The 13,392-nt window shown below is 46.6% G+C and overlaps 1 protein-coding gene and 1 pseudogene across 5 annotated transcripts in view; one reads left to right on the top strand and one right to left on the bottom strand.

Annotated features, from left to right (window-relative positions):
- Fyn (FYN proto-oncogene, Src family tyrosine kinase) overlaps positions 1-13,392 on the top strand; it is a 192,833-nt gene that overhangs the window by 53,056 nt on the left and 126,385 nt on the right. The gene's annotated exons all lie outside the window — the stretch shown is intronic.
- LOC127204936 (tubulin alpha-1 chain-like) lies at positions 1,038-2,345 on the bottom strand (annotated as a pseudogene).

The following is a 13,392-nucleotide window of genomic DNA, read 5'->3' as shown; positions in this document are numbered from 1 at the left end:
TGTTTCTTTGTCAAGTAAGGCGAGGTCTTTGTGTGTGGAGCCGACAAATGGAGGCCATCAATGGTGAATACACTTGGGTAGATATGGAACCCAGGGGACCATCCTTGGGTTGTAATCAGCCAGGCTCGGCATAGTAGGTCAGCCAGGCTCGGCACAGTGGGCACAGTAGGTACACTGAGGAGTGTCAGGACTGGTGAGATGGCAGTGTGCGAAGTAAGCAGCATATGTGTGCCTTCAGCATGCATGTGCCCCTGTTCGCTCTATTAGGGGCCTGTTTATAGCACTGCAAAGACAGAATATTTGAGAAATCAAGATGTTGTCAACTACCCCTTGATATCACTACCATCCCAACCTTGAATGGTTGGGAACAGCACTTAAAGAATAGTGCCTCAGCCAACCATTAGAAAGTATGTGGGCACTGTCATCTGTCTGTCTGCCTGTAAATCCAAACAGTACTGAAAATACAGAGAAAAAAAGTGAAAATTATCCAGGTTCTGTCCCTGGTCCCAGAAATCTGCTTCTGTATATCCGGGGACACAGAGGCTTTCCCTTGTGTTGCTCGGACTCGGTAAGTTAGTAGACACTGCAGACTCTTACTTGTTGACCATGTTTTTACATTGCAATTTTTCATTATTTAAAGAATACTTTATTAGTCTCTGTAATCAAACCCATGTCTACAAGACATGTCAGGATTTAGACAATTTCAAATGATAAACATTTTAGTTCTTCCTAATTCATTGTTCAGATTTGCTGCTTATTATGGAGTCAACGTGAATAATATGATTCTTGTCTTTGTTCTTTGGGGAAGTGTTCAAACAGTTGATGGGCCAGAGGAGATGGCCCCTGAAGCCAGGCCACATGGCCATCGCTCCCAGGGGAAAATGGAGGGTGGTCTTGCAGTCTCCCGAGTACAGCTTTCCGGGACAGGCACCTACTCTGCATTGTTCCAGATTTTCCTTCTTTCTTTTTATTAAAGCTTTTACTTTGAGACATCATGGAAAAAACTCTGCAGATACACATGGAACCAATAGACACGATCACAAATTGAACGTAGTCAGAGGCCTTGATCCCTGGCAGCTAAGGTTGAAGCTGAAGTTCTGGGAGTTGGATGTGACGCAGGGCCTGAAAGACTGGACTGGCATTCTGTTTTCTCTTCCTTCAATAAAATCCACGCCAGTCTTTTCAGAATCCTTCTCTAGGGCAGCCATGTCAGCTCAGGTCTCCGAGAACTCCCTTCCTCTATGCCCTCATCCACATACCAGTGCACAAAGACACTGGGTGGCTCACACCGGATCAAACCTGTCATCTAGGCAAAGCCAGGCCTCAGCAACGGCTGTGGTGTTGCTCGGCATGCACGCAGCTCTGTACCTTTGCCAGGTCTCTACCAGCTACCACAGTGCGAGCCGGTACTTATGGCAACCCTGAAGCCGGTGACTTGCCAGTCCATAATTGGTCTTGGTGGTGGCAGTGGCTGCGGCAGCATCTTTGGGAACCACGTCACCATGGTACAACAGGTAGCAATCCATGCATTTACCATCGTAAAGGTCACATTTCACTGTCTGGTTGCCTGGCTCAAAGCAGGCATTGGAGATCTCTGCTACAGAATGCTGCTCATGGTAGGCTTTCTCAGCAGAGACAACAGGGGCATCTGTGGCCAGAGGGAAGTGGGTACAGGGTGCAGTGCCGGTTTGGTCTGGAGTTCTGTCAGGTCAACATTCAGGGCCCCATCAAATCTGACAGAAGCAGTGATGGAAGACACAGTCTGGGTAAAAAGACAGTTAAAGTTAGTAGTGTAGATTGGGTGCTCAGTGTTGAGGTGTCTACAACAGGTGTTGTAGATGGCTTCGTTGTCTACCATGAAGGCACAATCAGAGTGCTCCAGGGGACTGAGTGGGGGGTGTGAGAATAGAATTGTAGGCATCAAAATAGCGTCGAGACCCCTGGGGCAGGGTAAATGGAGAACCCCAACTTGAGCCACTCTGTCTGCAGGGAGTTGTATCTAGAGCCATTTCTCCCTGACAGTGTTGTGGAAAACCAAAAAGCTCTAAAGACTTGTGCACTGCTCAGCCAGCTTGTGAACTCTGCCAAAGACAAGGTCAGTGATCTCCTTGCCAATGGTGTACTGGCCACAGGCATAGTTATTGGTGGCATCTTCCTTGCCTGTGATGAGCTGCTCAGGGTGGAAGAGCTGGTGGTAGGTACCAATCAGTGTGTACTTCATCAGTAACAGTGGGTTCCGGGGTGCATGCTTGCCAGCACGGGTCTCACTAAAAAAGCTGTTGAAGGAGTCATCTCCTCCACCAATGGGCTTATCACTGGTCATGGCCATCAGGCTAGATGCCATGTTTCAGCAGGCATTGCCGGTGACTACCAGCCTGGCCTATGTGCGTGGAGATGCACCCACACATGGTGGTTATAGGTGAGGGTGGCAGAAGCAGCCACTAGATCCCGGTGCCCTGTCAGAAGGAGTAGTTCCTGATAGCTAAGAAATGCTAGGTGTTTCTTCAAAAAAGATAAAGTTCATAAGATAGCTAATTGCCTAAGCAAAATTAAAACAAACTTTTGTCTTATCAAGTTTAAGCGAAGCTAGTTGTTCAGAGAAACTATTGGGAAGTCTTTAAAGCATCTACATAGATACACAGACACACACGCGCGCATGTGTGTACACACACACACACACACACACACACACACACACACACACACACACACACACACACACACACACACCCCATAGTGAGCTCACTGCCTTAGGTACCTAAATTAGCAGTTCTCTCTGCTCGTCCTTGCACAGTTAGCAGTTAAATCCCACAGGAACCTCTGCTCTCTCTACTTCATGTCCATGTGGATTCGTTTCAGTTTAAAATGTTGTCTTTGCTGCTTCTTTCCATTGTTGTTATGGACCAAGCTCTGAGTTGGTTTAAAAGCTCACACCAAGTGAGCTTACTGTGTTTAGCATAAGCCCTTCTCATTCCTGTGTGAAATTCATGGTTTTTATGGTCTCTTAGTCTGATTCTACATTGTATGTATTTGTATATATTACACACACACAATTTTTGTATGTACCTTTTCTTGTTTCAGGCTAATTATTTTCTAATTTTCATTGAAGTGAATATTAAAATTTAACTATTAAACTCACAGTTTTAATTACTTTATATTCTCTCTTAGCTGATTCTAAAAGCTTACAGTGGAAAACAAGAAGCAAACTTTGTTCAGTGTTTTACTTTGCTTTGTGGAGAATCTGCGCTCTCATCAGTGGAAGTGACATCACCACCTGACTTACACCTTTCTCCTTCCCATTTTATGTCTTCGGAATCAAATCTTATTTCATAAAACGTAAGCCATTTTTTAAAGTTTACCCAATAGTTACGTTTTATTTTCCTTTCACTTTTAATGCTGTTGTTTTGGCATTTTGGAGACAGGGTCTTATCATGTAGCGCTCCCCGCCCCCAAAAGCCTGCAGCTCACTATGGTGAACCATGCTGGTCTCAAACTCACAGAGATACACCCGCCTCTGCCTCCTGCGTGCTAGCATCAAAGGCCTGTGTCACCGAGCCGGGCTGTTTTGACCTGTCCTTAAATCTTTGCTAGAATGGTGTTTGAAGTGTGTTGTGGGACTGCCCCCCACCCCCACCCGAGTTTTCAGCTCCATATAGCAAGTGTTGCCATTCTCTGTCAGAACTAACCTCTGTGAAAGATGGCAGCAAAGTACCCATACTGGCTAGGGTGACTAGTGAGGACTCGAGATATGTGCTGCCTTTGTGTCCTGCCCTCTGCTGAAGCTCCTGTGGCACTGGGACAGTTCCTTGGTATGTCTGTCTTGAGAACTTAGCTGTAAGTACTCCATGCCCATCCTCAAGCTTGTTCAAGATTCAAGTGAGGCCTGATATCCAGGGATCCATGTGGGTTCTTGCAGCCACGAGGTGAAGGCCCAGATGATGTGCATTAGAGTTTACCATGCGAAGACCTTCACTGATGCTTCTCAGAAACCTTGTGAGAGAAGGGTAAATATTGTCTCCATTTTATAGATGACAAAACTGAAGTCTGGAGAGATGAGGTATCTCGTTTATAGTTTAGTTACTCATCTTCATGTGAGGTCTGCCTGAGTGGCCTGTATGTTAGCTCTTAGTCACTACACACACACACACACACACTTCTCTCTCTCTCTCTCTCTCTCTCTCTCTCTCTCTCTCTCTCTCTCTCTCTCTCTCTCTCTCTCTTCCAAGCACTTTCTGGTAGGACTAGCTTTGAAAGCCATCAGCATCCGTTGAGCAACCCTGGGGGCCCATTGTACTGAGATTCAACTCCATTAATACCTCAGGAAGAGACAGAGGCTTAAATGAAACTAATGTGTAGCACTCTGCTGAGGCTGTTACATTTCTTAACCCAGCCATTGGCTCCTGCAGGCTTTCATACAGTCTTTCAAATCACTAAGTAGGCAATAGGTTATAGGTAATTGCAGATCTGTAAGAGGGAAAATACCAAGTACTTAGCGGAAACACAAATCCAACTTTGGAGATGACTTGCCGCACAGTGAGTTTGTGACTGGAATGCACTATTGTATGTACCTCCTGGTTAGACTGAGAGATGAACAGCAGGGTAAAGGGTCACTCGGTAGTTGATTTGATGGACGGATGTTCGCATTATTTGTCTAATTGTGAGGAACTAAGACATGTATGAGCAGCCCCACTGTGTGTATAAGCAAATTAATATTCAGTCATGTGCAGCAGGCACTTTAGAGAGGGTGTGGCTCCCTCTACAAAAACATCACAAGTGTTAAGAATGCCTTTTGTCTAAAGAACATGATATATTTTAGAGAACTGTCAAATATTGCTCAGAAAGCAAAGGACACACAGCCCTTGTGTATGGATGAAGAAATTGTAGCCTAGATTGATTGTGTGTAGTTAAATCCAGGATGCCTGAAATCCAGTAATAAGAGATTTGTCTTTTAGCTTCATTCTGTTCATGATCTGACCTTTGACCTTTAGGAAGCTCTGTAGCCACCTACTGCTGCCCTGCCCCCTCCCTTATAAGAAAAGAGAAGGCGACATTTCCTGCTTACTAACCCCTTTAAAGAAGGTGTAATAATCTATCTGTGTAAGCATATTTGATTTTTCAGAGTATCAACTTAAATATTAGTAGCCATTTAGTCTTTCTTTGCCTCATTTTTTTTCTACACATTTACACAAAATGCACACCGAGCAGATGGCACAGCCAAACACGTGGGTTATTTACAGCCAGTACAGTAGAGAAAGCATGTGTGCTAAGCCCTCTCACACCAGCTCCCTGGGAGCCATTAACACATTCATTTAGAGGAAAGAGTCTGGGGTTTTTGCCTTGGGCATTTCTGCTCTACTCCCCTAAAGCCTCGCCATCTGGCCATGTGTGCTGCCTCCTCCCAGAGATCTGGCAGCTACCTACCCCTCCTGCCTGCCTGCCGAGGTGTAACCCTGCTCTCCTCAGGGCCCCTCACATATTCAACCAGTTTTGCTCATAGCCTGTGTGACTCCCGGCTGAGGGGAGAGGAAGCTCTTGCAACAGCTGTCCTTGGGCAGGTTCGGTTGCACGTGTGTTCCACACGCTGTCCACACGCTAAGGAGGTCTTTGAGTGTGTTCATTGGGCGTCAAAACAAAGGTTTCTTCCTTTGGTTGCAGTTTCAAAACTAGCATTTCTGGTGAGCTGGGCTACCTGGAAGGCCAGCGGCTGTCTTAATGCATCAGATGCACCAAACACCAGCTTCCCTCTGCCACACCCACCAGGGGCACACGGCACAATCTTCTTTTTTTCAAATATTCAGATATTCTTCCGAGTAATCCCAACAATTATTATAGCTACAGAAATATTTCTACCCAAAATAGTCATTTCTACTTACTGTTGTCCTCTAAAAAGTAATACACAGACACACACACACACGCAGACACACACACACACACGCAGACACACACACACACACACGCAGACACACACACACGCAGACACGCAGACACACACACACACGCAGACACACACACACGCAGACACACACAGCTGTGGAGATGGCTCAGTCACTAAAATGCTCACTAAACAACCATGAGGACCTGAGTTCGGATCCCCAGGGCCCCTATCAAGGCTTGCCAGCTGCCTTTGACCTGCTGTCACTGCATTTCATATAGTCAGCATTCTCTCTGTAGTCACGCGTGCTGTGGATCAGCCTGTAGAGCACCAGTGGGCCAGTGTCTTAGTCAGAACTTGGTTTTAGTCACTAGGACAGAAGCTGCATCAAGTTACTTCATGTAAAGAGTTTACTGCTCTTTAAAAAAAAACACAGTATACATTTTATACTGTAGTCTAATTACGTCATTTCCCCTTCCTTTTTTCTCTCTTCAGACTGCCATGTGCCCCTTCTTGTTCTTTGAAATTCATGACTTCTTTTTTCATTGTTACATTTATAATATTTAAATGTATATTTAATATTATATGTATATATACATGCATATATAATATTCTTAAATATAACCAGCTCAGTCTCTAAAATGTTACTTGTATGTATGTTTTCAGAGCTGGCCACTCAGGATTGGATAACCAATTGGTGTGCTCTTCCCTAGGGAAGACTATTTCTCCAGCTCTCGGCACTCACGTTGCCCGTGGTTCTTTGTGTAGGCTTGAGCCACACTAGCATCTCTGTTGTGGGTGTCCTTGGTCATCTCCTGTTAAGTACTGTGGAGACTTGATGGGTGTAGCCTCTGGCCTTCCTAGGAGGCACAGGCTCTCTGGCTCCTGCAGCCTTCTTGCTCCCTTTCTGCAGTAGTCTAGAGCCTTGGGTACAGCAATGTCTTGTAGATGGCCCCTTTGGGACTGGGTCACAACTCTGCGTTTTGATTGGTTTGTGATTTTCTGTAATTGTCTCTTTGAAAGAGAAATTTCCTTGACGAGGGGTTAAAAACTAGACTTACAGTTGGTTTCATCTTTTTAAGAGTTTGTTGCTCTTAAGGAGAGAGTGATCTCACAGAATTTAGGAACAAAAGCCTCTTAGCAGCTGGAAAGCCATTTGAACAGAGCCCACTCACTCTCCATGGCTGTGTCTATAGTCTCCATTCCTCTGCGTCTTCTTGTCTGTCTACTGCATTCTTTGGGTCTGTAGACCGGCTGTGGCCCTGTGGCATCCGGCCCCAATGGATCGATCCCACAGTCCCCGAAGATGCATGTGCTGTCTTTAGGCTTAGCCAGAAACAGCCTCAACTTCCAGATTCCAGCAAAGGAATAGGTCTTAAGTCAGATACTCATCTCTGTCCAGTCATGCGTTAGACAGCTACAGTCACATGACCTGCTGCTGATCCGTAGGCAGAACCAACTCCTATAAGGGACGAGGATGGGACAGTCACCCGAAAGTCTGAGAAACCATGGAACAGAAGCCTTACTCTGTCTTTTCTAAACAAGCCTCTTTGTGGAAACAGAGTCCATTAGAATAAGGAGTAGAGAAGCGATGTAAGCTGCGTTGCCCCGTTGACAAGGCTTACATTTGTAGATCTGAACACTGTGCTGTGTGAATACTACTCCCACCACCAAATCAGCTGTTACATACCCTGTTATGGTTCAAGCCTTTGCTTTTGTATCCAACCTTGATGACTTAAATCAAATTAAACCCTATTTATTCCCTGTCACTTAGTAAGTCTAAAGAAACTCTCAAGTGAAACCACACATCGTGAAAAGCATCCCTCTGTTCTATGTGTTTAAAGCTGAGCCCCTGGAGCCAACAGCTGCTGACTGTTGGCTTGTAGGTTCGCTGGGTACAGAAGGCCATGGACGGCTGTGTTTGCAACATGCATCGGTTGTAGCCGAATAAGACTTGCTCCCAGTGCCAACTGACTCCGTTGTTCGTTGGGGGAAAACACTTTTGTTCGTGCAGAAGCAGTAGCTCGTCAGTGCAACATGCAGCGACACAGTGGGAAGAGAACAAGGGGAGCTTTGTAGACCCATCTTAAAAACAAGTAAACAGCAGTGCACAGGAGGAGGATCCGCATTCCAGAGCGAGGTCTGCTGGGATGTGACATTTAGCACAGCAGGAATGGACAGGAGGCTAAGAAGCACAGAATATAATGATTCCAACGTCTCCTCCTGTGTGGGGTAGAGAGTAGCCTGGCAGACTCCATGTCTGCCTTCAGCCACGGCGGCGTAGACTTGAGCAGGGGATAGGGGTGTGCACACGTGTGTGAGGTGGGTTGGGCTCCTGCACAGTTGCACGTTCAGAAGACACATCCTGTGTACGCTGGTCAGTTTACAGCTTCCTGAGCTCACTCTCCCCTTGGAGGGAGCCATGAGCACGAATGTAGTGCTCATTTCAGGAACTTAGAATGAAGGGGTCTGAGGTGTCTTGGGGTGGGACAGAGCTGAACAAACATGCCAGACTTCGGGTTCATGTGGGAGGTGACTGTTGGAAGCGCCTCTGACAATCAGCGCCATGGAAATAAGATACAATAGCCTTACTACCAGCCTGACATCAAAAGGAGTCACAAACCATGACAGATTGATTGCCTCTGTAGTCTAATGCCCCCGATGGAATACCCTCAGTGGAGGCTCGTGCGAATCGGAGAAGGCTTTTCCATACCCGTCTTCTCTTCACATTCTAGTGACAGCCAAAGACCCTTCGCGAGGAGAACAGCGCTTTGCTTCTCCCGTCTCGCTTTATATTTATGCTCTTGTTAGCATCTTACCATTAAGACAAATCCCTGGACCTTACTGTTCAGTCATCTATTGCAGGCATCTGTTAGGTTATGCACGAGACAGGACTCAGGTTACAAAGTAGTTTGCTAAAATATTATTGCTCTCTTTGAGCTGCAGCTCTCTGGCCGGAAGAACAACTACCTTCAATGAAAGAATTATTTCTTTATAAGGCAATAAAATTAGTCATTATTGCCTACTTGCTGGCAATTAGAACTAAAACCCGGGTGTCTCTGACTCATGGGCTACACTTGTATGTATCAGTGTTTCCCAAACTTGAGTCATTTGGGTGCCACATCTGCCACCTGTACAACTAGCCTCTCAGGTTTATCTTTTCTATTAGAAGCTAATTTTTTTATTTTTAAATGAAATCTCATATGATTGCCTTAAGTAGAAAACCAGAATCCTTTTAGATAAACTGAAATCCATCCTCGAAAATAAGAGATACTATGGAAATATGAGAAGACCCACACGAGGTGGGCGCAGCTCTGGTGAAGGTGGGACCACGGGGAGCGTTGCAGGCACCGCAGCAGCACCTGAGAGTGTGGTATCTGAGAGCCTGAAAGTGAAGGAAGGTCTCACTTTGTGGTCGTGGGTTCTTTAGTGCCACCCAACATCCCTGTGCTCTGAAGTCACCTGGGGAGTTCCTAGAACCGCACCCCATCCCCTGGGCCACAGTGTAGCAGCACCTGGCCCATCCATGGAGCTCAGGAGCCGGCTTCTTTCCTCTTTACCAGATGAAGCACACACAGGGAGATTTAAAAATCAGCCACTGGGTAACTGCCCCTCACCCCCAGCTGAGTGTCAGTCAAGCATACTGCCTCCTGAGAGGGTGGAAGCAGAAAAGTGGGATGAATATGTCCCTGAAACCATGTGTGCCTGGAGTCACGCCATGCATTTGTCTGCAAAGATAAATCCAACTGGGAAACCATACATACTTTTAGGAGAAAAGCAGAGTGCGGTGGCGCTCACCTGTAATCCCAGCACTCAGGGAGGCAGAGGCAGGCAGATCTCTGTGAGTTCAAAGCCAGCCTGGGCTACAAAGTGAATCCAGGACAGCCAAGGCTACACAGAGAAACCCTGTCTCTATGAACAAACAAACAAACAAAAAAGATAAAAAGAAAAGGGGGAGGAGAGGGAGGCGGGGAAAGAGGGAAGTCAGGGGAGGGGAAAGGACACCTGCTGAAGGCCTCGGATAATCAATTCATTGAGTCACGAAGACACCTTCCACTTAAAGCTCTGAGTTCCTTTTCCTTCGGTGTTTTGTTTTTACTTGCTTTAGAAGAGACGGAGCTTAGCATAAAATACATGGAGGCTTTTCCTATGTGACTTAAGTAAAATATTGTTTCTTTCATGGAGTGAGTGCCTGTAGATATTTGAGAAGTAGAAATACATTTGTGAATGTATTTTTAAGACATGCTTGCCTGAACATAGGCATATTCCGGATAAAATGTCAACAGAACTGTGCAGTGCCTGTAGCATCAGGTATGCTCAAGAGTGGGCGTGGGGCGCTGTTTCCTTCCGATAGCAAGCTTTGACACTCCGACATTCTCTGCCCTAATTCTCCACAGACATCTTCCTCACACTTACCTACACACCAGGCATATTCCACCCTTCACACTCTCCCCTTTTCCCCCACACCGGGACTTCTGTGACCTGCTTGGGTGAGGTGTCTTGCCTCTGGTTTATGGTTGGGTTTAGCACAGGAGGGAGGGAAGTGGAAGTATTGACCTTCTAGGGCGTCTCTCTTGACTGGCAGTGGCCTTAGGAGGGCAGCAGCTGTTCTTCCTGGGAACCCACCCTACCAGCCTTTCTGCCTTTCTGTCCCAGCTCAGATATCTGTTCTTCTAGCTCTTTCAGGTCTTTGGGTGTAATGGATTCTGTTTCTACAGGCCTCCTGCTGGACCACAGTAGGCTCTGTGGTTTTCCTGTGCTCTGCTCATTTAAATACCTCATTTGTTAAGTTCTCCCAAGATGAACACAATCGGAATGTGCTGCCTGTCACCTGCCAGTCCCTTGATTGACAGAGTACACTTGCAGTGTTGCCGCTCTCATACATTTGCAAGACAAAGGTATACGTGCTAAAGAGGGACTCATCTCTGCCTCAGCATTAACAGTAGTGGGTTCCCTTTAAGTAGGGCTTTCCAAACTGCAAAGGATAGTGTAAAGGCCACCAGATCCTTGGTGGGGGTTTGGAGCACTGTCACATGAGTTAATTTAACCTAGTCTCTTCTGGCTATAAATCAGAATTATCAGAAAGATAAGGAAGAGGGACCAACAGAGGAAAGAGGAGAGGGTGAGAGGGTGAGTGCTCTCTGACCTCTCTCTACAAACAGCCATGACATCAGCAGCCAGGGCCAGCTTTCTCTGGTTCCCTGTCTGAGACTTTGAGACCCTTTTCCTGTCGTCTGGGACAAAGCTCAGCATTGGTGATGTCGCTGAGACAGACAGTTCTTGTAGACTCCCTAAGTGGGCTCGTGAAATGAGCTGTAATGGACACAGCTTTGTTGCAGAAAGTATATAAAGAAGCCCTCTGTTAAAGTGACTCCTTCAGGAGAGCCCTTGTTAGAAGCCCATGATGTGCTCAGACTGTCCCAAGGGCACGTGCAGAGAAGGCAGTGGCCTGGTGCTGCGGACCCCAGGGAAGAGGGGCTGGAACTCAGTGGCCAAGTCGAACAGATGAGTATGGGGGAGAGCATGTGGTGCCCAAACGATGTGAGGATCTATTTCTCCCGCAGACACTGAGAGGATTAAATGAGAATGTAAAATCTTGGGGCATATGACATTCTCAGAGAGTCACTCCCCCCCCCCTCCCCCCACCTTCCTCATCCCGATCAGAGCCCTGTATTGCTCTCTTAGCACCTCACATTCCAGATACCAGGACAACCACGTAAAGGTCGTTGGCAGGTGTTGAGTTATCAGGGGGCAGTCCCAGGTGCCCCAACTTCTTGAAATGGGTCTGTAAAATTTATCAGACCTAACTCTATCCCAGCATAGTAATTATGTACTCCACCTTCCGTCGTGACCCAGGACATGTGGCAGTTCTGTTTTCCTGGCAGCTTGAGGGTTGCTAAGCTCTAATTGTCATTTTGTTCATTTTAAGCCCCTTCCTTTGGGGGTCTGGTGAAGTCCTTTTTGCAAGTGGGCAATTGTCCTGGTCTGTTTTCTGTTGCTGTGATAGGAAAGAAAGGGTCTATATTATCTTACACCTTGCGGTGTGTCATAGACAGAAGTCAGGGCAAGAGCTCAACGCAGGAACTGACACAGGCAATGGAAGGGTGCTGCCTACTGTTTTGTTTTTTTCCCTTCATGGCTTGCTCAACCTGCTTTCCTATACAACCCAGGGCTACCATCCCAGGGATGGTACCACCCACAGTGAGGTGGGCCCTCCCACATCAATCCCTAATCAAGAAAATGCCTACAACCCAATCTGATGGAGGCATTTTTCTCAATTGAGGCTTCTTCCCAGTTGATTCTAATTTGTGTCAAGTTGACAAAAACCTAACCATCACAGTTGTGGGTGTTGAGGAAAAGGGTCATCTCTGATTGGATACTGTAGAGACATTCGTTCAGGGGGTGAAGCTGGGCTTAAGGAAATCACCAGAACCTGCAGAACATTCCGGAGACACCTCCACTGGTCAGCTTTGACTGGCTCTGGGGAGACTGAGGTGTTTTTCAGGACTTCCTAGAGTTGTTGGTTTGTTGGGTTGTTTGTTTTAAACCGCAGTTCAAATATCCAGAGTCGCTGGAATGCACAGTACTCTCTATTTGTAATCCAAGCACCGAGTAACCCGAAGGAGAATGAACAATGCGCTTCGAGTTGTCCACAGTCTGAATTTGGTGTTGAGGGTCTCTCTGAATGCTCTGCAATCTTAGAGTGTGGCCTGAGCGTGAGGAGGCCACTTTATAAGTCAGCCTCCCTCCATGTCTCTCCCCCTTCCTGGTGTGTGTGTGTGTGTGTGTGTGTGTGTGTTTGTGTGTAGTGCTGTTACAAACTCAAAAGAGAAAGAAAGCTGTCTGAAAAGCAGACTGTGAGAAGAGCCAGCCCCCCTCCCTCTTGCCCCACCCCAGCTTTTCTTTCTTGCACATCCTACTTTTTTTTTTTTTTTTTTTTTTTTCCACTTCAGCATTTTGAAGGCTTGTAATTTGATCATTTTAATTTGCGGTTATAAATGACCTTTTATTTAGGGGGGGGAAAGAAGAGGCAGTTGCTTCAGAGAGAGTGCATGAGTCACTAAGCAGTAAGTGACACAGGGCTCCACCCAACTGAGGGTGCCAGGGTCTGGGGGCCGTGGCTGGAAGGGTGGTCAGTAGATATTTAGGAACCTCTAGAAGAGGGCATGTGAATATGGTGTACAGTGAAGTGAAGCCAGAAGCAAGACCCAAAAGGGACAGCTGTAGGATGGGAAAAGGATTAAGTGGAACCCATAGGCCTGTTTCTCGGCCCCAGAAGTTCAAGTTGAACCAGTGCTGGCCTGACTGCAGATGAAGACTAGTGGGTGGTGTGAGGCAGCCTAGCATCACCAGAAGCAGGTAGTATGTGTGGGATTGCCAGATTCAACAGAAACATACCGGATGCACAGCTAAATTTAAATTTGAGATACACAGTGAAGCCAGGCGTTAGTGGCGCACACCTTTAATCCCAGCACTTGGGAGGCAGAGGCAATCTGCTCCAAGGCTATACAGAGAAACCC

Source organism: Acomys russatus, chromosome 21, assembly GCF_903995435.1.
Source record: "Acomys russatus chromosome 21, mAcoRus1.1, whole genome shotgun sequence".
In the NCBI taxonomy this organism is placed as follows: Eukaryota; Metazoa; Chordata; class Mammalia; order Rodentia; family Muridae; genus Acomys; species Acomys russatus.
Note: the sequence above shows the minus strand (reverse complement) of the source record. Positions and strands in the feature narration are given on the sequence as shown.